We start from the raw sequence: 27,510 nt of genomic DNA, 5'->3' as shown, positions 1-27,510 counted from the left end.
ATAAGCATACTTCCCAAAACATTGAACTATTCACAACTACTGCTGTCTACTGTTAAGGTTCCCTTGACCAAGGCGACTGATCCCCACCAACTCAGAAGCCAGCAATATTGTAGAATGTAGTTCAAGAGCTCCCAGGTGAAACATTTTTGATATAGTGCTTCAAGAGTTCCTTTCATTGAATACAATGGTCACACTATAAAATATATATGTAGCAGTTAATAAAGGGGCAATATGTAAGAATTCAGACTACTCTCCACCTGTTGAATTCATACTCCAAATAAATAGTGGGCTACATATCACATATCAGATCACAACTGCTGCTAACTGCTGTTAGCTAGTTAGCTTAGTTAGCCGTGCAACTAACTTAGCGGTTCGACCAAACTAGAGTTGGTGATGGTTGGAACAGTGTGAGCACAAGTGAGCCAGATTAAAAAGTGAGTTTTATTTTGTTTCTGTGGAATTTCAATGAAGTGTGTTTTACAATGAGTTAACAAGATGAGTTAACAAGGCAATTAAGCTATTAATAGTGAAAGAGAAATATGAATTCAGAAGGTGTATAGTTGTATTTTGCTGTTTGATAGGGAAAATAGGTGTAAGAATATTTCCTTTGACATTTTGTGAGTTTATTTTGTTTATTTATTAGACTAAAAAAGCTAAGCGAGCTTGTGTAATGTAGTGAACTCGCCACTCACACAGATCTCCCAGCTGGAACTACCTGAGCTGTACAATCGCCTCTCGAGGCACAAGTGGTATTACAGCACAGGATGGGCTGAGGCTGGCAGGTTAGTATGCTAATTTCAGTAGATATCTCCACAACACAATACATAGATGTCGTTGACGTGACGTCAGAACTGTTACTTCTTCACATTCTGTTGATAAGGTTAGTTCTTTTTTTTTACGTTTTTAAACTAAAATTCTGGCCAAATCTTATATGTTGCCCCTTTAAGATTTGCTTATTTACTAAAGTGGCCAGTTGAGAACATGAATGCTAACTCTAGCAGGCTGATGGTAACTTCCTATTACAGCAGTCATGCTATCATCACATTAAGCATCCGGTGACTGACGTGTTTATGTCACATGTAAGAAGTGCTATTAGATATTACTGGTATTCAATCTCATAAGTGATCTGTAGAGGTAGGAATGATATCAGCATAGTGTTTGGAAAAGTGACTTTTTATACACAGAGTTGGTGATGTATAAAACATGTTGAATGACACTTCTGTCCACAAAGTAGTGGAGGTTTATTGAGAATGTGTTGTCTCTACATCAAATGCAAACAGCTAGATTTATTAAGTATTAAATTATGCTAATGTTTCTCCTAGCATGACATTTATATGTATTACATCAAACGTTTGATAAGATTTGATCATTTTAGAACATCTGCTACTTTCTAGACTGAATATTGAGAGTAATTTACAATGTGGCTGAGTCGGGCTATGCTGTTTTTCAAAATGTGAATTGTTTATTGATCATCATAATAGGTGAATTATAATTTGAGTGCTCCTTTGACTGGGCCAATTTTATTTCATTCTACAATCTTCAATGTGATTAGAAACAGTGGGAGTCCAATTTTAATGGAGTTTTTTTTTTTTTTTGCTGGTCTAGCTGGATCAGGCAGTTAGACAGCTCTGAGGTTCTGCATTCAAATATTGAGGCCTAGTGAGGTACCACACTTCCAGTTCAAATGCAGAACAAGAGCGATCTCTTCTGGACGTTTAATGTCAGTACAACCAGCTGAAGGAGAAGGAGAAGTGGACCATGGAGAAGATATAAAATGAACTAATTGAAATTGCAATAGAGTCAAAGAGACTGTTTCTTATATAATTTCCCCCCAAAATAGATATACATGTATTGCTTGGAATTCCCTTTTGGTTGGAACAATGGCTGATGACAATGATGATACTGCTGCATATGCTCAGTGTGATTGAATATTGAAAATAGGCAGTGGTGGAATGTAACTAAGTACATTTACTCAAGTATTGTCCTTAAGCACAAATTTGTGGTACTTTACTTGAGTATTTTAATCTCATGTTACTTTCTACTTATACTCCACTACATTTCAGAGGGAAATATTGTACTTTTTACTTTATTATAATTACTGGTCGCACTTTATTTTATGATACACTAATAAGATATAATAAGCCATACTTTGTATCAAATTAGACCGAAACTAGACAGTTATACGCTAATTAGACACCATACACATAAATTATGCTGTAATTAGAAACTGCATATAATGCTGTATAAGACCCAAAATATACTATAATCAGACACTATTATATTACATTATACTCTAATTAGAAACCAAATAGGATATCCTAATACACAATTAGACACCATTTTACAAGATCATAGTCTAATTAAATCAGATACAATATCATATCAGATCCTGTCACATTTCAAGTAGGGAACACAGGGAAACCCCTCTGGAGGCCGGACTGGAGATCAGCGGCAAAGGCAAAACCCCTCAGGAGGCCGACGGCGAAGGCGGGACCCCTCTGGAGGCCAGCAACATGGCTGGAGATCAGGACGGGGGTCTAACGACTGGAGATCAGAGCAGGGCAGCAGGACTGGCAGAGGAGCCGGTGAAGCCAGTCATACCAGGACCCCAAGAGGCTGATGCTGAACAGAAACTGGATGTTGCTGCAGCCTGTGGGGATAAGGAGACTGCTGCAACTCACAGGAACTGTTGATTGCATCAGCTCAGGAACAGGAGACAGCTGCAGCACAGGAACAGGAAGCAGCTACAGCTCAGGAACTGGTTGTTCCAACAGCTTAGGAACAGGTGATAGCTGCAGCTCAGCAGGTACAGGAGATTGCTGCAGCTCAGGTTTTGCGGGTTGCTACAGCACAGAAACAGGAAGCAGCTGCAGCTCAGGAGGTTCAAGAGATAGCTGAAGCTCAGAAACTGGTGACTCCAGCAACTCAAGAACAGAATTCAGCTGCATCTCCGCAGAACAGGAGTCTGCTGCAGCTCAGCAGGATCAGGAGGTTTGCTGCTGCACAAGAACTGGAGGTTGCAGCCCTCCAGGAGGCAGCTGCGGTGTCCAGCAAACGATGTGGGCTTTGTAGATCATTGGCGGACTTTCTGGGGAAGACCTTGTCTTATTTAGGACAGACGGCAATGATCCCACTTTGGATGGAGCAGTTCTCATATCTAGAAATCTGACTGAGGAGGCAGAGTTGCAGTCCTACATGCTTCTCTGCACTTCCAGAGCAGTTACCCACCCAAAACTCCTTAGTGACGGTGTCTGCCCCCCGACCACTTAAATTAATAAAACCAAAAGATAACAGATGAGAAGTTATACATAACAGTTATACATGTGGACTCTTAAACATCAGATCTATCATCTGAAGCTGTACTAGTGAAAATTTTATGTCAGAGTATCATATTGACTCATAGTGACGGTGTCTGCCCCTGACCACTTAAATTAATAAAATCAAAAGTTAACAGAAGAGGAGTTATATATAAAAACCTAAACAAAAATGTTGAAGTAGCACAACACAATAGAATTAAATGTGGACTCTTAAACATCAGATCTGCCATCTAAAGCTGTATTAGTGAACGATTTAATATCAGAGTATCATATTATCATCATACTTATTTTGTCTCACTGAAACCTGGTTGGGTCATGAAGAATATGTTAGCCTAAATGAATCCACTCCGCCCAGACATAAATACTCACAGGAGGTTGCAGCCATCTTCGACTCAAGCCTATTAATCAACCCTAAACCTAAACTAAATTATAACTCATTTGAAAGCCTTGTTCTTAGTCTTTCACACCCGACCTGTAAAACATGACAGCCAATTCTATTTGTTATAGTGTACCGCACTCCTGGTCCTTGTTCTGAATTTTTATCTGAATTCTCAGAGTTTTTATCAAGTTTAGTACTTAAAACAGAAAGTAATTATCGTAGGTGATTTCAATATTCATGTGGACGTTGAAAATTATGCCTTAATACTGCGTTTATCTCATTATAAGATTCGATTGGTTTTTGTCAGAGTGTACATGAAGCCACTCACTGTTTTAACCACACCCTCGACCTTGTTCTGGTATAAGCCATTGAAATTGAACATTTAATAGTCTTTCCACAAAATCCTTCATTATTGGACTATTATTTAATAACTTTTGAACTGTTATTACTGGACTACATGCCGTAAAAACTCCTAATCTGGATGTCTATCTGATAGTACTGTGGCTAAATTCAAGGAAGCGATCCCATTTGCATTTCATTCAAAGTTATGTCTCAATATAACAGAGCAAATCGCAGCCCCTTCAAAACTGACCATCTTGTTGATAGTGCTGCAGGCTCACTGCGAACGACACTCGATTCTATCGCCCCTCTAAAAAAGAAGATAATAAAACAAAGAAGTTTAGCTCCATGGTATAACCCCCAAACCCGCAAATTAAAGCAAACATCACGAAAACTTGAAAGGAAATGGCATTCCAACAACCTGGAAGAATCTTGTTTAGTCTGGAAAGATAGTCTTAAAACATATAGGAATGCCCTCCGTAATGCCAGAGCAGCCTACTACTCATCATTAAAGAAAGAAAATAAAAACAACCCCAGGTTTCTTTTCAGCACTGTAGCCAGGCTGACAGAGAGTCACAGCTCTATTGAGCCATGAATTTCTATAGCCCTCAGTAGTAACGACTTCATGAGTTCTATAGTAATAACATTTTTACTATTAGAGAAAAAATTCATCATGTCCTGCAATCAACCGGTACCGATTTATCTTCAAACACAGGAACCTTAGAAACAACTGTAAACCTGATATATATTTTTACTGCTTTGCTCCTTTCGACCTTCTTCAACTAACTTTGATGATTAATTCATCTAAGCCATCAACCTGTCTCTTAGACCCCATTACAACTATCAGAATCAGAAATACTTTATTGATCCCCGAGGGGAAACTCTTTTGTTACAGCAGCTCACTATCACGTCAGTGCACACAGAAGTACTAAGCAAATATAATACAGGTCAGATAAATTAAGTACAAAGTGGGTATAAGTATAAAATTAAAGTGTAAACTACAAAGTGGATTTACCGGTTGACGATAAGTATGTACGGTATAATAATACACTGTAATAACACAAGTAGTAAGTAATAGTGCATGAACCGTCAAGTTAAGTGTAGCCTATTAAGATTAGAATGAGATGTGGATATTGCACAGTAGTAATAGAAGTATGAATAAATATCAAATAGGGAATTTTAAACTGAGAAGAGTATGTTGCACAGCAGTATTAACACAGAATATAGCACAATTATGTCAAGTATTGCAGCGATGTTAATGATCAATGTCCAGTTTAATGACTTAGGGTCATATAGACTAACACTAATACTAACACATGGAGGAGTTAGAGTTTGATGGCCACAGGCAGGAATGACTTCTTGTGGCGCTCTGTGGTGCTTTTTGGGGGGATGAGTCTTCCACTGAAGGTACTCCTTTGTTTGACCAGCATGTCATGGAGTGGGTGGGAGAAACTGTCCAAGATGGCATGTAGTTTGGCCAGCACCCTCCTCTCTGACACCACCGCCAGAGAGTCCAGCTCCACCCCCACAATGTCACTGGCCTTACGGATCAGTTTGTTGAGTCTGTTGGCGTCCGCTACCCTCAGCCTGCTGCCCCAGCATGCAACAGCATACAGGATAGCACTGGCCACCACAGACTCATAAAACATCTTCAGCATTGTCCAGCAAATAGAGGCGGCTCTGGCCCTTCCTGTAAAGAGCTTGAATGTTCTTAGCCCAGTCCAGTTTATTGTCCATATGTACTCCCAGGTACTTGTGATCCTGTACAATGTCCATGCTGACCCGCTGGATGGAAACCGGGGTCACTGGTGCCTTGGCCCTTTGTAGGTCTACAACCAGCTCCTTAGACTTTGTCGCATTGAAGTGCAGATGGTTCTGCTCACACCATGAGACAAAGTTCCCCACCAATTAAATTAAATTAAATTTTATTTATATAGCGCCAATTCATAACAGAAGTTATCTCATTGCACTTTTTCTATAGAGCAGGTCTAGACCATACTCTTATATATTAATTATCTATCGTAGAAAAGGTTTCAGTCGTAGTCATCTGGACACTGTTTTCAGAATCAAGACGTTTCGGCTCCCATCCGGAAGTCATTCTCAATTGACTACGACAATTGACTACGAAACCTTTTCTACGATAGAACACTCCTGGACGAATGAGGGACTACACCGTATTAATTATCTATATTAATTACAGACACCCAACAAATCCCACAGCCACCACAGCCCTGTACTCAGTCTCATCACCACTGCTGATACATCCCACCACAGCAGAGTCATCAGAAAACTTCTGAAGGTGGCAGGACTCTGTGTGGTAGCTGAAGTCTGTGGTGTAGATGGTGAAGAGGAAGGGACAGTCCCCTGAGGGGCCCCAGTGTTGCTGACCACGCTGTCCAACACACAGTGCTACAGATGCACATGCTGTGGTCTGCCTGTCAGGTAGTCAACACTCCAGGACACGAGGGGCGCATCGACCTGCATCACTGCCAGCTTCTCATCCAGCAGGGCACCCGGCTTGTCCAGGTGGGTGTGGATGCGATTCAGCAGGAAGATGATGGCATCCTCAACTCCCAGCCGGGGCTTGTAGGCGAACTGAAGGGGGTCCAGGAGGGGTCTGACCATGGGCCGCAGCTGTTCCAGCACCAGTCTCTCCAGGGTCTTCATTATGTGGGAGGTGAGTGCCACTGGTCTGTAGTCCTTGGAGCCACTAGGACGTGGCGTCTTCGGCACAGGAACGAGGCAAGATGTCTTCCACCGAACAGGGACCCTTTGAAGACTCAGGTTGAAGACATGTTGAAGGACTCCACATAGCTGGGGGGCACAGGCTTTTAGCACCCCGGGGCAAATGCCATCGGGGCCTGCAGCCTTGTTTGAGTGGAGTTTCATCAGCTGTCCTCTCACCTGGTCAGTAGTCAGGCACACAGCAGAGGTTACAGGTGGGGGAGGGGGGAGTCATCAGCCTGAACTAGGCTGCTTAAAGATGTTTTACCCTTAGTTAGCACTTCTTTACTGGATACGATCACTCTGTCTTTATTAACAGGTTATGTACCACAATCCTTTAAAGTAGCTGTAATTAAACCCCTTCTTAAAAAGCCCACTCTTGATCCAGAGATTTTTGCCAACTATAGACCTATATCTATCCTTCCCTTTCTCTCTAAGATCCTTGAGAAAGCAGTCGCCAATCAGTTGTGTGACTTTCTAAATAACAATAGCTTATTTGAGGATTTTCAATCATAGCACAGAGACAACACTGGTGAAAATTACAAATTACCTTTTAATTGCAGCAGACAATGGACTTGTCTCTGTACTTGTCTTGTTAGATCTTAGTGCTGCATTCAACACCATTGACCATCACATCCTATTACAGAGACTGGAACATGTAATTGGCATTACAGGAACCACACTAAGCTGGTTTAAATCCTATCTATCAGATCGATCTTAGTTTGTACATGTTAACAATGAGTCCTTTGTGCACGCCAAAGTTAGTCACGGAGTTCCACAAGATTCTGTGCTTGGACCAATTCTATTCACCTTATATATGCTTCCTCTAGGAAATATCCATAAACTTTCATTGTTATGTGGATGAAACGCAATTATATCTATCGATCAAGCCAGATGAAACTAACCATTTAGCTAAACTTCAAGCATGCCTTAAGAACATAAAAACCTGGATGACCTGCGATTTTCTGATGTTAAACTCTGAAAAAACTTAAGTTATTGTACTTGGCCCCAAACACCTCAGAGACACATTATCTAAAGACATAGTCTGCCTTCTTTCACCTACACAACATTCAGGCACATCCGGTCTCAAAATGATGCCGAAAAACTAGTGCATGCATTTGTTACTTCTAGGTTGGACTATTGCAATTCCTTATTATCAGGCTGCCCGGATAAGTCTCTCCAGTTGATCCAGAATGCTGCGGCACATGTACTGACAAGAACTAGGAAAAGAGATCATATTTCTCCAATATTAGCTTCTCTGCACTGGCTCCCTGTAAAATCCAGAATAGAATTTAAAATCCTTCTCATCTACAAGGCTCTTAATGGTTAGGCACCATCGTATCTTTAAGAGCTCATATTACCATACTACCCGACTAGTGTCCTCCCTAGTGTGCACTAGTGTCCTCCCAGAATGCAGGACTATTTGTGGTTCCTAGAGTCTCCAAAAATAGGTAGCCAGAGCTTTCAGTTATCAAGCTCCTCTCCTGTGGAATGAGGTCCCAATTTGGGTTCGGGAGGCAGATCACCATCTCCACATTTAACAGTAGGCTTAAGACTTTCCTCTTTAATAAAGCTTATAGTTAGGTTGGGTGAGCCCTGAACCATCCCTTAGTTCTGCTGCCATAGGCCTAGACTGCCAGAAGACTTCCCATGATACACCTCTTTCCTCTTTCCTTCTCTCGCTCTCCATCTGTATGCATTTTTATCCCATTACTGCATGTTACTAACTCAACATCTTCTCTCTCCCGTAGTTCTGTGCTTTCTGATTTCTCTCCTCTCTCCATCTGTCGCTTTCAGCAGGTATGTCTGCCTCAGGAGCTGCAGAGACTTGATCTGTGGTAGTGGGTCACTTGCTGCCCCCGTGTTCCTGTTCGACAATTGTTACTACAGTTGTTGTTATTGGCCCTATTACTAATACTGCCATTATTATTCCTATAGCTGTCATTCCTATTATTATTATTAATTTATTAATATTAATGTTACCACTACAATTTCATTATTACTATTTTAAAAATTCTAGGTGATATTTGCATTGTGCTTCTCTCTCACTATTTTCTGACTCTTCACAAACCAGACAATAAGTCAATTAATGGAGAAAATAGATCAATCAGCAGATGAATCCATAATGAAAATAATCATTAGCTACTGTCTGATATAAAATAGTTAAAAATGACAGTAAAATCCCGCTTTTATATTAATGCATGAGTAATAATAATCAAATTATATTGTAGCTGCCGTCAGAGGCAACTCTCATATATTGTAGTTCATAATATGCACTTTATAGTTAAAAGGTCAATAAATAGTTAAAATCTTCAAAATAATCATTAGAATAAGTAAGTAATATATTTTTTGTTAATACATGTCAATTCATTTCATATTATTCAGCTAAAACTATAGAAAAAGGGGGAACCTATTTCCTTTTGTTCCGCTAGGGAATTATTTAATTGCTGCTATCAGGATATTTTTTCCGGTGCACTACATGTAGAAGAGCCAGAAGAACACACGAGGTGCTGTACGCATGACATGTCTGCAAGAGTTATACCTATAAGAAGTGCTAAGAAGTTATATTATCTTTTTGTTTAAAGAAGAAAAAACTGTAACCCTCCAAGTTTATTCCTCTTGAGTTAGAGAGGCCAATGAGGTATGTATTTTATCGTGTTAATTGCTTTGCCGTATGTGAACGTGTGTTATGTGACCGTGTGTTAATGTATAATTAGTCAATTAAGTGTATTTTGTTATGTGTTGAATGTGCATTTTATTTATTCATTTTGTATGTATTTTTCGTTTATTATTATGTGTAAAACACCACATTTAGAGGGTTCATTTAAGTTTTACTTATTTCCTTTCATAGTTCTGACGGCATTGTTGGGACATAAAAGGGCTGTAAGACTAACATGTACAAGACATGTTGAAGACTCGTGTCCGAATAAATGTCTGTTAAAAATCAAGAACGACCTGAGCCTTTGCTTCAACTCGAGGGGAGTAATATATATATAATAGTATAACAGTCACAGGGGACATTTTTCTACATTGAGTACTTTTACTTTAATACTTTAAGTACATTTTCCTGATTATACTTTTATGTAAGTAACATTTTCAAGGCAGGACCTTTACTTGTAATTGAGTATTTTTACAGTGTGGTATTAGTACTTTTACTTAAGTAAAGGATCTGAATACTTCCTTTATCACTGGAAATATGACAATAAACTCTAATCAGACTAGAGGAAACACTGACCCTGCAAGGTCCACTATTATGATTTATTTTATTTCATTTCTTCAAAACATATTTGTGTTTGATTTGTACTCACTACAAGATCAAATGTGAAGTTAGTTAGGGTATAATGTTGCAAGTGTTCTGTCCAAATGACATATGATTATGAAAAAGAGCAAGACAAAGACGTACCAAAGACAGAAATTGACTGAGACTGGGTAGGTGGTGGATGGCAGTGTAAGGAGAGTATCACTTGAGTCGGAGATCAGAGGTGAGATCCAACATGGCAGCACCCTATTGCTAAGAAATACAGCAACAGCTAAAACAAAGTATATTCTAAGGAATAAAACTATATTTCAGCTCAAATCACATCCATAGTCCATCTGCTACTACCAACTCGAAACAGAATAACTTGTGGAGGACTTACTGGATCTCGAAGCATTCATTGACCACTATTACCACCTGTAAAACAACATGGATCTGGATTCAGGAAACCCATCCAAAAGGGAAAAGAAAGACTCTTCAACAGACACTGACAATCTACAAGGAAAATGAGGTTAGTCTGCTGGCCAGCATAAACAAAAAACTGGATCTTCTAGTATCACTACATAAGAAAGTAAAAGTCATTCGCAGTAGTCTGGATTTTCCCATAACACATCATAACACTGGAAAAAATAACACCAGGAATTACAAACCTCTATTAAATCACTCAACGAACAAATGCATAAATTGAAAAATGAAAGAAACTATTCTAAACCTACAAGCCTGTTCAATGCGTGACAACCTCATCTTCTCAGGCATCCCGGAAAAATCATCCGACAACCATCCGACAATCATTAATCAAAGATTTCATGACAACTCACTTGAAATTATTGTCCAACACCGTCAAAAACATCACGTTCACCGCCTCGGCAAACGATAAGACAAAGGACCTCAACCTATCATTGCAAAATTTGAGCACTTTTAGCAAAAAGAACAGGTCAAAAGCAAAGGAAAGGAACTTAAAAGGTACAACAATCTGACTGAACGATCAATACCCACGAGAAATAAACTCTTTTGTATAAGGAAAGTCTCTATATTCTCCGGTAAGGCACCAATGCCCCTCCCTGCCTTTGTTCATCTCATGTTTTTGTTGTTGTTGTTGTTGTTGTTATTCACCACTCACTTTTATGTCCAATCACATGTTTGTACGTTGTAGTGTATGTTATATGTATATTCAGTCTCCATACAGCTCCATACACACACTCACTATCTCTCTCTCCCCACCCTATCTTCTATTTCTACCACCTATCTACTTCTCCTTTGCCCCTTCTTCCTTCTCCTCTTTCACTCGCAATAAGACATACTTAACACATAACCATGCAAACACCTATTGCTATTTAATAGTGTGGATGAGCATTTTCAGTTGTTTTTCAAGTTTCCATCATGCTTTTATTTAGCAGTAAAAAACAAGATGTAAAAAACATCAAAAATAAGAATAAAAAGCACATATTTTAACCTATGATGTTGAGGTACCTGCCGCAGAACTGCTGCAGTCCACCATATGCTTCTGCCTCCCTCTTAGCCCAAAAAAGAAAATAAAGAAAAGTGGTCAAAACCAACCAAACTCAGCCTCATACAAATTACATTTGTATCTCACTATTTTGCTTTAGTGATTTATGAATTGTGGCAGCGTTCACTGCCAACCCAGGTAGTAGTGTGAGGTTCATATCATCCTGGGTTAAACTGTCTCATACTGTATACATGTATAGCAATAACATTTTTATTGCTTAACCACATCACATTTAAACTGTGTGTTTTAAATGGACCATGTTTTAGTAGTACTACTGGTTTTACCACCAGCAGTACTACTTCATTAAAATCACTCTACTTCTACTACAGTCAGATTACTGGCCCCACTCCATCTCCTCCCTCCCATGTCTTTCTGCTGTCTAATCATCTGGCCTCATTAGGCTCTGGCTCCTCCATTAGGGGCCCATGGCTTGGCACAAAATGGCCGCCCTCAGGCCCTCCCGCTACCTGGCGAGGAGCTACGAAACTGTGAAACTACTTTGTGATGTCTCCACTGCCCCAGCAGATCTATCACCTTACCGTTTATCACACTAGTCTGCTGGCAGGCCTATCCATCAAAGCCTAAATTGTCAGGGCCTGCTGGAAAACAGCAGCTCCTGTGGTAAATAAAGAAGAAACACAGCAGGGTCACATAAGGGAGGGAGAGATGAGATGGTGGGAGGGAGAGAACAAGAGGAAAGGGAGAGAAGGGAAAAGAATAGAGCAAGGTATTGGAGAAAAGAAGAGATAGGGACAGAAGGGATAATATGAAGGAAGAGAGAGAGAGGTGAGGGAGACAAATAAGGGAGAGATGGCATGAAGGTGAGAAAGAGAGAGAGTAGGAGGAAAAGAAAGGAGAGAGAAAGGGAAGGAGAGGGGAGAAAAATAGGGAGCAAGGAGGGGAGGGGGAAAGATAGAGAATGAGAGAGAGAGAAGAGGAAGTGCAGTGTCCTCACCAGAAAAATGACAGCGTTGTTCATTTGTTCAAACACTCAAAACGACCCATGTTTACTTTTTCCTGCAAATAACTGTCTTTGAGAAGCAAAGGTGATATACTGCTGCAAAACCTCATAAAATGGAGGTTGGGGTAGATGGTCAGACTCCGGAAACCAGTCAGTCCTTTTACTCAGCTTTAGAGCCAGCTGGTTGTCAACTCAGTTTAAGAGGTTATACTGTTTGTTTCATTAAATGCTAGGTTTATCAAACTTAAAATGACAACTCATAATTCTTAGTTTTGGAAAAGATACATAAGAAATTAAGTTGAGCCAACAACTGTATGAACAAATCTTTAACACCAAATCTTTAAACTGAACTGACTATACTGAATCACTATTGTCACCAGCAGAATCAGTAGCTTTTAACAAAGGAGCACTATTTTTAGCTCAGCTGTGATTCATAGTACATTAGTTCCTTGTTAAAAGCCTAATAAAAGATTCTGTCTATTGCACAGAAACAATCATTATGTAATTACTGTTGTAAATAATAGGCTACTAGCTATTACCCTGCTTGTATAGGCTAGTTTTGTACTGAACTGAAAGTAACAGGTTGGACTAGCAACAGACTGAACATACTACTGAACTGAAGACTGAGTCTGAATCGTCAGGCCGTATGAACGGTGATGCATTTACTTGCTGTTATAGGTACTGAAGTACATTTGAATGGAGATGCGTTCTCTTAGTGTTTTATGTACTGAAGTACATTTGAACAGTGATACGTTAACTTACTGTTGTATGTCCCCTCACTCTGACAGTTTCAGTTTGATTAATTTACTAAAAGACAACTAAACAGTGTTGTCTGTCTGTTCAACTGCCAAAATCCAGATGGGAGAAGCTCTGAGTTGATCAAAATGTTAAAATGCTCATCTGAGTCGCCTTTACCGTGTACCGTTATTACCGTGTGATCACAGCAATTAAGCTTTACAAGCAGTAGTGAGTGATTTGCTGACCACCCCCCACCCCCTAGATTTTGCATCTCAGGCAACATTCAGGCTGCCCTACCTTCTTGATTAAGATTGTTGGGGCAGTATGCAGCTTGTGAGGAAGACCTGCAGACACTACTCAGTGTAGTGAGAATAGCAGGGGGGGTGAATGTCTCCCCACATTCACCAACACACAGCCGCATTGTTTACGACCCGGTGGAATTCCATGGGGGAAGGTTTGAATTAACTCTGCTCAGACCTCTGGATCCAAACAGACTTCTTCCCCTCTCAAGCAGTAAAGGTGTCAATTTGGATACTTGCCAGACAAGACCAGAGCTTTCCACCCCAGAGGGAAGACATGCTAATGGAGCAACAGCAAAATTTAAAGACGATAAATTGAGTCTCTGGATTAGTTTAACTAAAGGAGGAGAGACTAAAAACAACATCTTCTCCCATAGCTGTCTCTCACACACACGTCAATCACACATATGCAAACCAACACACTCTTTCTTCTCTAACTGCCTGATGTGGTCTGAGATAAGGTTTGCCAGACACCCATCATAAAAATTTAAAGTACATTCCTAAGTGAAAGAACTGTGATATTCTTGTTGTTTAACCCAAGTCTAAATTAATGTGGAATAGCTATATAACCAATCAGTAATCCAGCTAACATTAACCAGCACGTTTCCTTGATGTGTAACCCAACTTTTATTTTTGTAGGACATGAAATATGCATGTTATTAATTCAGGGAGTTAACCTCTTGTTTACCAGGTGACTGCATTGCCACCTACTGACCAACAGACAGAAGTCTCTGCAAACATCGGCATTATGAATCTGTATAATATTGTAGCTATTTTACTGTGTTAAGCAAACTGTATTGTCTAACCTTATGCCACTTATTAGTAGTGTTAAAAATGTGTTAAAGTTAATGAAAAGTCTCAGATAACTAGTTGAATAATCTGCTGAAATAGTTGTTGGTTGAATATTTCTCTGAATATTTCATAACCACTATGCTATTTTTATGTCTCAAATCGTGATTGTATGGCCATAGTGATGTTTGAGTATGTGATATTTGCAAGTAAAACTTAATTCACTAGAGTCAGAAAACATGAAGAGTCGTTGTAAAAGTTTCTGGTCTGCATAACTGCAGACCAGCAGGGCTAAGTTGATTTAATGAAGGTGCTTGCTGAATAATCTGTTACAACTCACAAGTGCTGTCATGGGAGTATGAAGCCTTCCAGCATCAGCCTGCTGACACACACACACATTCTTAGATGTCCAGTGAAGGTTTTTTCAACAGATGTACTGAACTGTATCAAAGTTCTTGCCATCACATTTTATTCATTACAAGTGTGTAATTTCCTCTTTTTATGTTTCAAAATTCTATGTTGTCCACTCATCTGTCTTTCTTTTCCCCTGACTCTAACAAACCCTGTCCTCATAGTTTTTTGATTGTCATAGGTTTTTCCTATTAGCCTATTGAATCTCACCAGTTAAGGTGTCCTCTCCCCCAGTGGATTTGCTTGGGCCTGTTTTCAGAGTAGCACAGATGGGCTGTGAGAGAATTTTTGATCTTGACCCAAAACTAACACCCCTCAAGGTCACTGGGACCACTGGTGTACAGCAAACCACAGCTGATGAGTGTGTTTCAACCATAGCACACGGGGCATGTAGCACAGTTTGGTGTGCTAATTATGTGTATGTTCAATATTGAATATAAATACACAAATATATTTATATATACATACACGTAATGAAAAGAAATCATAAAGTGAGATTTTATACTATTTCTAGGCCCTGGAGGTCACAGTGACCTCTCAACATGTATCAGGATTTCAAACCGGCTGTCAGTCTGCTCAGAGGATGAAAACTCAATGTTTCCAACAGAAGCTTAGCCAATACCTACAGCTCTCTCCATTTATTACTCCCCCAATTCAAAATAAAGAAAACAAATATGTCAGTAATAGACATTGTACGATGCTTCGGCCTCTGTGACAAACCCGGAACATGGAGAGGGAGAGGAGATCAGGCCCGAACACACTGGGATCCAGTGCTGCAGTTCATCCCTATTTGTTCTTACATTAACAGTCCCACTGTCTGCCACACTCCCATGACCTGACATCAGGTTCACATACAATGGCTGGCGACTAACGTGCTGACGTGCTGCAGTAAGCCAGTCACCGGTGATTGTGTTTTACTAGTAGCATGTTTTTGCTGCTCTAGCTCATCACAGTTAATTTAGTTTGATTCTTCATTATAGTGGCAAACAATCTGCTATGCATTTAAACGTACACTAGTTCTACTCAAGCACTCATAACTCTCTCATTTTAACGACTTTCTCGCTAATCCCACAGTTTACACGCTATAAATTTTTGCTAGCTACCGTTCTTTAGCTTAGCAGCTAGCAATGGCTTCTCTCTCTCCCTCTCCTGCTCCCTCTTAATCGGTGTGTCAAATGTTTAGCTATTCCTCTGCCTCCTTTAGTGATAATGGTACTTGTAATAAATGTAGTTTATTTGTAGCATTGGAGGCGAGGCTTCGTGAATTGGAAACGTGGTTCCGCACCATGGGAACTCAATCATTAACTGCTGTAGTTAGCCAGCCCCCAGTAGCCAGTGTGGACCGACCAGAGGTAGCTCCCGTTAGCCGTCTCCAGGGAGGCTGGGAAACCAGGGAGGCTGGGTGACTGTCCGAAGGAAGCATAGCCCTAAGCAGAAGCCCACGGTTCAACACCAACCTGTTCACGTTTCCAACAAGTTCTCCCCACTTAGCGACACACCCACTGAGAAACAGGCTCACTGTGAACTCCACTTGATTCTATCACCCCTCTAAAAAAGAAGATAATAAAACAAAGAAGGTTAGCTCCATGGTAGAACCCCCAAACCCGCAAATTAAAGCATCACGAAAACTTAAAAGGAAATGGCAGAATCTGGAAGAATCTCGTTTAGTCTGGCAAGACCCTCCGTAATGCCAGAGCAGCCTACTACTCATCATTAATAGAGGAAAATAAAAACAACCCCAGGATTCTTTTCAGTACTGTAGTCAGGCTGACAGAGAGTCTTAGCTCTATTGAACCATGTATTTCTATAGCCCTCAGTAGTAACAACTTCATGAGTTTTTTTAATAATAAAATTTTAACCATTAGAGAAAAAATTTATCACGTCCTGCCCACAATCGGTACCGATTTATCTTTAAACACAGGAAAAGAACTTAGAAACAACTGTAAAACCTGATGATTAATTCAGCTAAGCCATCAACCTGTCTCTTAGACCCCATTCCACCTAGGCTGCTTAAAAGACATTTTACCCTTAGTTAGCACTTCATTACTGGATATGATCAATCTGTCTTTATTAACAGGCTATGTACCACAATTCTTTAAAGTAGCTGTAATTAAACTGCTTCTAAAAAAGCCTCGAGCAATGAGATAACTTCTGTTATGAATTGGCGCTGTATGAATAAAACTGAATTGAACTGGTGTGTGTGTGCATGGCTGCATGCCTTGATCAACACAGAACTATTCTTTACACTAGTAATCAACAATGTGGAAACACACACTGTTTCCCCCCCCCTTTCTTTAGTCCAATCTCTAATCTGGTGTTCCCTCAGGGTCAGAGTTCATGGTATCCTGCTGACAGGACAGCAATGCTGACCTTTACTAGCAATGGAAGCTGACGTCCTTCTGTAATGTCAAGCTGAATGTCAAGTCATGACCTCAGGCAAGGGGTCAACACTTCACCCCCAAAGCACTTGATTGTGGTTAAAAAAAGATGCTTTTGACATTCGTCAGCCATCTTCAGACAGTCAATTGGCTGCTCTATCAGGGACCACTTAGTGTTTCCGCTTGATTATAAAAACTACAGTATGGAAGAAATGTAATTCTTATCCACCTCTGCTGCTTATGTTAGAGCAACTGCTCTTTTTTGGGAAATACGCTTAGTTGCCTTCTTGCCGAGAGTTAGATGACAAGATCAGTGCTACTCTCATGTCTGTATGCTAGAGGAATTTGTAGCTGCTCACAATAGTCTTTTCTTTGTCTCATCAGAAATAAATTAGCTTCTTATTTCTTATTTCACCACCTATATTCCATTTAAACAAATCGAGATACCAACATTCCTGTTCTTCCAAGCTTTCTTTTTAACATACTACAAGTAACTCGAAATTCTTTTCAATGCATAAAACATAAACTTATTGTCCAGTTTATTATGTCAGTCCTGCAATAAAGATTCTAATAAAGGTTCTAATGTTCACTTTTTGATGCTACTGTATGGTCATTTTGGAGGATGTAGTTTGTGGTGCTGTTGAATGGAGTAATACCGAGAGGTGTTAATATTTGGTCAACTCTCAGTAACAACAAAAACAACACTATAACCTTCATAAAGGTAAAATTTGAAAATGTCCATTGTGAAAACACTATGTACTGGGTTTAAAGTGTCACTGCTCCATCCACACACAAATGTGTAGGATAGAAATCTTACACTAAGTTATCAAATAGTACTTTGGGATATCAACTTTTCCCTGCTATTTCAAAGCTTTACACTTTGTACAGTGTGCAAAAACACAACCTGTCTGGGATACAGACAAATACTTCAGGATATATGCATGATTTTCAGTCTTTTTCAAACTCACTTCCACCAGCAGCTTGTTTTTCAGGAATTGTCCCTTTGACGACATCCTCTGTCCATCCAGATTGAGGAAAATCTTCTGCATGTGCATTTGAGGTCTGATGAGTAGCATATCAGTCCAAATAAATCAAGAATCCAAAGAAAGCAAACACAAAGCTCCTCATTCCACTGAAGACCTCGATTTTTTCCCATCAGTACACCGGTGTCCTCTGGGTCAGGCTCGGGCTCTGCATCATCCCTCTGCATGACACACGGCATATCACACATTGTTCCATGGAACTGCTAGCCTCAGTGTCTGTATTCTGTTGAGTAAAATACAACAGAGAGCCCATAAACAAAGAATACTGTCATGGACACGCCAGGCTTCACAACCCCACAATCACAACGCACTCCGTCACCTGAATTCTAATCAGTACACCTGTTGCCAATCACACACCTGATCTCCATCTGCAACACTCCAGCTCCAGTACAAAAGCACACCACTCACCTCAGTCAGTGTCTGGTCTCGTTTGCAACAAGGACAATACTCCTGATACTGTACGACAACGTCTCGGACTCAAAACCTATGCAAAGAGTGATTTCCCTTCTCCTGAGCTCCCAATTCCTGCCCTGTGTTCCTCCTGTCTCCAGTGTGTATGTTTACAGCATCAGATCTCCAACCCCGCTAGCAAAGGATGGTAACAGTAACCATTCTACATCATTCTACTCACTGGTTGTGAAATAAAATCCATCTGTGTCCATCTTGGTGTCTCCGGCCTACTTTGTCCGTAACAAATACAATGCAAGCTTAAAAGATAAGTGCAGCTAGAGACTGGAGGCAAGACGATAGCAGAGATTGCATTTCGGCCAATGCGTTCTGCCTCTCTTGCTCTTTTTGACATCCATGATTTTGGACAAGGTTTTGAAATCATAAGTCAAAATTAAAAGCAATGTGTGTTGCAAACATAATACTTCCTGAAGAACACTATGTACTGTCAAATATGGCGGTTTGAAGCATCATGATTTGGATACACTTTTGGTTCAGCAGGGCATTGACATATAGTTTAAAGTGAAGAAGATTGGAGCAAAATCAAGGAAGCCACTGCAAGAACCTTAGTCTTTCAGCAGGACAATCATTTTGCAGACTAGCATATACAGTGTCGTGAAAAAATGTTTGCCCCCTTCCTGATTTCTTTTTTTTTTTTTTTTTTTGCATGTTTGTCATGCTTAAATTTTCAGATCATCAAACAAATATAAATATTAGTCAAAGATAACACAAGTAAACACAAAATGCAGTTTTTAAATGAAGGTTGTTATTATTAATGGGAAAACAAAATCCAAACCTACATGGCCCTGTATGAAAAAGTGATTGCCCCCTAAACCTAATAACTGGTTGGGCCACCCTTAGCAGCAACAACTGCAAACAAGCGTTTGCGATAACTTGCAATGAGTCTTTTACAGCGCTGTGGAGGAATTTTGGCCCACTCATCTTTGCAGAATTGTTGTAATTCAGCCACATTGGAGGATTTTCGAGCATGAACTGCCTTTTTAAGGTCATGCCACAACATCTCAATAGGTTTCGGGTCAGGACTTTGACTAGGCCCCTCCAAAGTCTTCATTTTGTTCTTCTTCAGCCATTCAGAGGTGGACTTGCTGGTGTGTTTTGGATCATTGTCCTGCTGCAGAAACCAAGTTCACTTAAGCTTGAGGTCACGAACAGATGGTCGGACATTCTCCTTCAGGAGTTTTTGGTAGACAGCAGAATTCATGGTTCCATTTATCACAGCAAGTCTTCCAGGTCCTGAAGCAGCAAAACAGTCCCAGACCATCACACTACCACAACCATATTTTACTGTTGGTATGATGTTCTTTTTCTGAAATGCCGTGTTACTTTTACGCCAGATGTAATGGGACACACACCTTCCAAAAAGTTCCACTTTTTTCTCGCCAGTCCAGAGTATTTTCCCAAAAGTCTTGATGATCCCCAGGACTTTTGGGAAAATACTCTGTTGACAAAAGTTTAACTTTTTGGAAGGTGTGTGTCCCATTACATCTGGCATAAAAGTAACACAGCATTAGGTTTAGGGGGCAATGACTTTTTCACACAGGGCCATGTAGGTGTTTGTGTTTACTTGTTATCTCTGACTAATATTTAAATTTGTTTGAATCTATCTTAAATTTGTTATCTGAAACATTTAAGGGTGACAAATGTGCAAAAAAATATGAAATCAGGAAGGGGGCAAACTCTTTTCACACCACTGTAATATCGTGCTTTCTCCACTGATGAACAGCTACTTTGTCACACTGTATTATACAAGCAACTCAAATGGTAAATGGACTGTACTTATATAGCACCTTTCTAGTCTTTCTGACTACTCAAAGCGCTTCAACTACATATCTCATTCACCCCATGCACACACATTCATACAGCGATGGCAGAACTGCTCATCAAAGTAACTAAGTAACTCATACCGCTGACCTTCCGATTGGTGGATGACCCGCTCTACCATTAAGCCACAGTCGCCCCCCACTCACCGTGTATTCCTTCAGTCTCTCACGGTCTTCATTTGCTAGGTGCACTAAGACTTGACTACGTATACTCATCTTATACAGATGGCCTCATTCTAAGGAGAGAAAAAGACAGCAGTTCTCCACATCATTCTTGAGTCTTGCACATGGTTATAGTATGGCAGGCAATACAGTAACCTTGACACTGGGCCAGGAAGCCTTAAAAATATGTGAGATTTCCCCCCATATTTGACCCAAAATGACACAACTATGTCCCACAGTGTGCCAAGTATATACTGGTTTTCATTCTGATATTTATTTCCCTCTTGGCAAATCCGGTCATGTAGTCTTAGGCTGACAGTGGTTTTCAGATGTGACAGACTTGTGAAAGTACCATGGTTGGTTGTGTCCTGGTGTATTTAGTGTTGCCTCTGCCATGACCTCTAGGGTTTTTGTGCAGTGACATTTTGCAACATCCAGACATGAAAAACAAAACAGTGAGTCACTTGTCTGACTCAGAGAAATGTTGTATCTCTGTGTTTTCAGTGGTAGCCATTTACACATGATCTGGCTCAAGGTTCAGACAGAAGTTGGAAGATCACACACATATTCTGATTCTGATTACAGAAACAAATAATTGGAGTGTGAAGAATAGTATAATGACATCAACATCCATGCCCCTTAATTTGTTGTTTTCAAGAAAAAAGTATAACAGTGATCATAACACATTATGATGCCCATGTCTACAATGCATTATAATTAATTATTATAAACACTTATAATACTTTATACTGTGTTTATACCAATGTATAATTATAGTTATAATCACTCATAAATATTCATAATGCTTTATACACATTATAAAGCATTTTATAATAAGCATAAATAACCACTATGATCCTTGCTTAAAATGATAAAAATGTGAGTGGCCAGCAGTTAGTATTATACTTGACTTTATAAGTCATTGTAAAATGCTTTATAATGTGTTATGATTATTGTTATAAAACATTATGAATATTTATGAGCGCTTATAACTATAATTATACACTACTATAAACACAATACAGCACATTATAAGTATGTTTATCATGCATTATAATGCGTTATAGACACGGGCTTCATAGCAAGTTATACTGTATTTTTTTCAATAAAGGCAAAATAACAAATATAATATTTAAAAACTACACAAATGTCAGTATCAACTCAGTATTAACTATCAAAGTAAGAATCTATGTAGTGGCCTACTGGTTAAGATGCATAGCACATACTGGGAGCACAACATCCCCGGTTCGATTCCTACTGTGGATCTTTGTTGCATGTTGTTTCCCCTCTCTCTCCCCCTATGCATTATGCACTTTATGTGTCCCATTAGAGTCAAGGGTAACACTTAATATGGTACACAAAACTGTGTACTTTGTAACTGTATTTGTATAGCCCAATATCACAAATCAAAGATTTTCCTCAAGGGGGTTTACAATCTGTAAAGATATGACACCCTCTATCCTTAGACTCTCAATATAAGATAGTAATGGGCAAGTGCGAGACGAATGGGACACTCAGAGGTCATGTTAAAATTCACATCATTGATGTGTGTGTTTGTTTTCAGTTAATTAAACTAATCGTCATGGTTAGTTTTATCAGTGTTACGATCACAGGAAGGACCCAAATGCAGGACACAGATTTGAGGGTGGTAATTAAGAAAAAAGGTTTATTGCAGATACATACAGGGTGGAGGGTGGAGATGGAGGATGATTTGGCCGGCAAATGCAGAGAGGGGCGAGGGAGAGTGGCGAAGCGTGGCTGGATGGGGGCGAGGGTGGGTGAAATGAGATGTCCTTTCCACTGAAGCGTCACGTGAAGCGACGTCCGTTTCTGATGGAGGCGGCAGCTGATCATAGCTGGATCAGCTGTCAGTCTGCTTTAACTGTAGAGACTTTTGATGGAGTTTGTGTCTGCACACATTTTTACTGGGCTAATACTCATAAAGGCACACTGCCAGAGCAGCAGTGTTTTCTCTCTGTAGCCTGTTACCTGTTTAACCAACACCTGCACGTGAATAACAGCCTGCATTCTGTATTTATACTGTGTTCTGCTCAGAGGCACAGGAATCATTTCTACTGGCAGAATGCATTTATTTATTCATTATTTGCATCTGTATTTATTGAAATTGATTGTGAATTATTATTTAATAACACAGAATGTGATTATGGTGTCTTTTGAACATTGGAAAATATTTATTAAGCTAAATGTTTCATGGAAAGTTGAAATTATGAAACTCATATCAAACCCGACCTTCGTCACAGCCTCACATGTGACTGAATGGAAATGATGATAAATGATGTAAAAGTGTTTCTTGCAGACAGACAGACTCTCTTACTCTAAAAAGTTAATGGGGGAAATAACTGATAATGAAAAGAAAAATCTTCCCAATAAATGGATAGTTGTTTGTGGTCCTTTTGTTGTTCAGACCTACAATTAACAGATTTTTAACAAGATGGTGAATCAGAAAAACAAATATAAAACTTGATAGGGATACACTTTAGTTTAATCTGTTATGTAACAGATCAGTCCGATCAGCTGCAGCATCCAAATCAATAACTGATTGCCAATAAAGGGGCGTCGGCCAGTAAAAGACTTGCGTGAAGGCTGCTCTCGTGTATCCTCGCTCATGGCTCCTCAGAGTTCCCTCCTCAGAGCGGAAATAAGACCTTTGGGAAGGCCTGCAAGAGGGCAGTCCAGAACGACTTCCGGTTCAAGCGAGGATTGAGGAGTGAGGAAATATCAAATAAAAGACTTTGGATTTATCAATAGACACGGAGAGACAGACAGGGGAGTACTGGAAACACAGGGGAAGTGGGAAACATAAACTACATGGGGGAATAAGCTGGGGCACAGCCATGGCAATCAGACCATTAAGTGATATATGAATAAATATATTGAATGATACGGTCACTCCAGAGTCACTGATTACAATACTGATCTGGTTGTGGCCAATTTTAATCCAAATACCAAAAAGAAAAAAATACAGTGTAGTTGAAAAGTTCAAACGTTCTTCATTTGTTCTATTGTCACAAACCAGCTCTTAGCCCATGACAAAAGGAGGGAATGCACATGGTTGCACTGGGAAGAAAAAACAATAATAATAATATTTACAGAAATACAAAAAAATACTGAATACATTAACTAAATGTATGAAATGGCCAATCAGTAGATCAGTAGTGTTAGTGAGTGGATGTGTGAAAGTGTAGTGTTGTATGGTGTAAAATAAAGATATGTGCAACTAAACCAAAACAAAAACATGTGGTGCAAGGGGGAGAGCCAGTGATGCAGTGAGAGGGGAAGAATGGGGACGGCTGATCCTAAATGCATTCTAGATGGACTGGCCAGGTGCACCCATATCTGCCCACAAGTGCCTGAAGGGAGACACAAACAACAAGCAGCAGCCCAGGACAAGACACAAACCCAAAAGGCGTGGCAGAGCCAGAGGGCTGTCACGCTATTTTCTCCCTCCAAGACAGAAAACAGCTGCTCAAGGTCACCCTCAAGGTCTTCTCCCTTCAGTTCCCTCTCTTTCCCCTGGTGAAGTTTCCTCCTGATTAAAGAGGAAGACAGAAGCAAAAAGAGACAGGAGTAAAAGTCCTGAGTAAGCATTGCCTGCTGAGAGAAGTTTTTCCCCACCATCAATCCTCTGTTGGTGTCTGTCTCCCTCGCCTCATTAGCTAATAGTGTGTGTCCCTTTGACTGTTTTTTTTCCCTGATGTTCCTTTCTGTCTTTTCTGTCCTCCCCCACCTATTTTCATGTTGAATTCGCATAAAAATAATTATTGTTGTGAGGTGTCAAGCAGAGTAGTAGAGGGAAAGAAGGGAACAACCCACATGCAGCCAACGGAGGATTCTGGCAGAGTTAAATGATTTGAAGAATAAAGACTTACATGGGTTTCAGGCAGGCAGGGGTCAAAACCAGGGAATCAGTCCAACAAAGCAAACAAATCCAACAGGGAGCAGGCAAAGTTCAAAAGTCCAGAATCCAGGTAAGGTCCAAGGGAACAAAGTACCAATCCGACAGATAAGAGATGCCGGGACACTTGACACTGGTACAAAGATGAAGTGACACAGAACAAAGGAAGCGCACAGACTTAAATACTCTCAGGTGAGCGGAGACAACGAGACACAGGTGAAAAACGATCAGGGCAGTGCAAACAATCAAAACTAAAATTATAGTAATGACACCATAAGTAATGTGTGTCCATGCTGATCTATGTGTGTGTTTGTGTGTGTGTGTGTCAGGTCCTGAAGGGATGGATGTTTCAAATGACACCTCCAGATGTGCTGATGAAGAGTGGGGAGAGGGGGAAAGAGAGAATGAGGGGGAGAAGAGGAGTGACCAGAGTTTATTTTCACTAAGAGAAAGAATTAAAGTAAGGAATGGGAAAGTAGGAGAGCAGAGGAAATGAGTGGAGAAAGAGAGGAGAAAGGAGAGAAGGACAGAGACAGAGGAAAAGAAGAAGAAAAGGAGAAAATGAAAGTTGTGAAGGTGAAAGGACAGGAAAGGAATATTAGGAATAAAATTCCTTTTTTATTCTAATTCAAGCCCCTGGGAATCATTATTGAGACTCATGTAAATATTGTTGAAAATCAATGTGTTTTTAGTGTGTATGCGTGTGTTGCTTTACGAATGCAGAGAGGAGCTGCTGTCACCCAAGCCTGTGCTGCTGTCATTAAACATTGACGTGCAGATGGTGGGAGCCTGTTAAAACAATCTCACCTCAGTCCTTGACTCCATACTGTTTATGACCAGCCACCATAATGCATACAGGCTATTAATTATAACCAACAGCCTTTCCTATAGTGTCTGCTTTCTTACTTCACCGATTTTTGTCATTCTCGTAGTTTCTACCTGCACTGTACTTGATCATCAGATGAACTACTGTTTAAGGTGTTGCCTGGAGAACTCCTAAAAATGAAATTCCTTTGTTGACCTCAATAAGTGTTACAACATCAGTGGAAGTCATTCTGAAGAGGCAATACAGTATATCACTGGACAAAATGCAGTAATAATAATAATACAAAAGGTTGTGGAGTGAATTTGGAATGAAAGGAAAGGGAATTTCGAAGGCCAGATATCTCAGCAGCTAGCCACTTAATCATAGAGGAATTTATATTGATCTTAAACAAGAAAGCACTCAATACACATAACACGTGCAGATTTGAATCAGCATCAAAATTCACATGAATCAACAGGAATCATTTATCATGTTGCTATAATACTGTACAGGTGAAATGCCATTAAACTTTGCAGGATCCCTTGGAAATACTTTGGATGTGTGGTAGTCTGCCACCTTTTCCTCTCCAGCCCTGTGTTCTCTGTTGTGTTCCCCTTCCTGGTGTGTCTTGTGGGTCCCCTACTTGTCTTTGGATATGTGTGTGTGTGTTACCTGCCTGGCTCTAGGAACCTCCCACTTGCGGCTGATCACCAGCACACCTGTCTCCTATCTACTCATCAGTCTTCACAGCTTATATACCAGGCTTTTCCACTACTCTGACGCCAGATTGTTCCTGTACATTGTACGACAACTACGTCTAGGCTCTCGCTAAAGCTAAGTACTTTTTGCAAGTGTGTTTTTCCTTCGTGTTTTTGCTCTGCCTAAGGCATTACCCGGTGCTGGTGATCGCCGCTCCTGTGGTTTCCTGGATTCCTGTCTGCCTGTCTGCCTGCTTCTCCAGCCAGCTTCACCTTGCCTGTCGTCATCTGTCTACACTGCTCGTTCACCATTCGACTTTATAGTGCGCATATTGAGTGCGCATGCGCCAGCCCGCATGCTGCCTGTTGCCGTAGCTCCGTCTCGTCGTCTTACTTTTTCCAACTTTTAACTTTCCTTTCTTATTCCAAATTTGAGTAACTTGTGTGTAAGTGTAATTTAAACTACGCTCTTTGCGAAAATGAGAGTAGAAAGTGTTTTTGTACTTTTTTTCGCCGTGGAACTTCTTCTTCTGCTACCCGGTCAGGGCACCGCTGCAGATCAGCTGTTTGGCCGCATTGTTTACACCAGGGAACAGCTGATCGCGCTGAAGCCGAGCGGCATGGCGCCCAGGACTACCAATGTCCCCACTGAGATCTGGAGGAGGACACACCGAGGATGCAGAGGTGGAACGAAGCGGCGAGGGAAGAGAGAGGGGTGCAGACAAAAGAGACTTAAGAATAAGAGATTTAAGCCATGTCTGCCTTCTCTCGTCATGGGCAACGTGAGATCACTGGCGAATAAAATGGACGAGCTAACGGCGTTAGCCCGGAGTCAGACGGAGTTCCGTGAGTGTAGCTTGATGTGCTTCTCAGAGACATGGCTACACCAGGATATCCCGGACCATAACGTTTCCATCGACGGCTTTCAGACTGTTCGGGCCGACAGGGATCACACCGGGAGCGGTAAGCGGAAAGGCGGCGGGCTTGCTGTTCTAGTTAACAACAGATGGTGTAACCCTGGTCACGTTACCATCAAGCAGAGTATCTGTACCCCGGACATTGAACTGTTAGCTGTGGGTCTCCGGCCATATTATCTGCCCCGTGAATTTTCACATGCCATTGTTGTGGCTGTTTACATCCCCCCCTCTGCTAACTCGGCATCGGCGTGCAACGCCATTCACACCGCCATAGCACAACTCCAGACTCAACACCTGAGTGCACTCATTTTAATCTCGGGTGACTTCAACCATGTCAGTGTTTCAACAACACTGACGAATTTCACCCAATATGTGAGCTGTCCTACTAGAGAGGAGAGGACACTGGACCTGATGTATGCTAACGTTAAGGATGCATACAGCTCTTCCCCCCTCCCCCCTCTGGGTAGGTCAGACCACAACCTGGTTCACCTCAAACCCTGCTATGTGCCTCTGGTTAAAAGGCAGCCTGTGACCACAAGGACAGTGAGGAGATGGTCAGGGGAGGCCTATGAGACACTGCAGG

At 40.6% G+C, this 27,510-nt stretch overlaps 1 long non-coding RNA gene across 1 annotated transcript; it reads left to right on the top strand.

The window, feature by feature from the left end:
• The first annotated feature begins 9,362 nt into the window (after positions 1-9,362).
• Positions 9,363-9,749, top strand: LOC122884750. The gene is made up of 2 exons (XR_006379960.1): positions 9,363-9,400; positions 9,611-9,749. It is a non-coding gene; the product is annotated as an uncharacterized LOC122884750 (long non-coding RNA).
• The last annotated feature ends 17,761 nt before the right edge of the window (positions 9,750-27,510 follow it).

The sequence above is a fragment of the Siniperca chuatsi genome, linkage group LG11 (assembly GCF_020085105.1).
Source record: "Siniperca chuatsi isolate FFG_IHB_CAS linkage group LG11, ASM2008510v1, whole genome shotgun sequence".
In the NCBI taxonomy this organism is placed as follows: domain Eukaryota; kingdom Metazoa; phylum Chordata; class Actinopteri; order Centrarchiformes; family Sinipercidae; genus Siniperca; species Siniperca chuatsi.
Note: the sequence above shows the minus strand (reverse complement) of the source record. Positions and strands in the feature narration are given on the sequence as shown.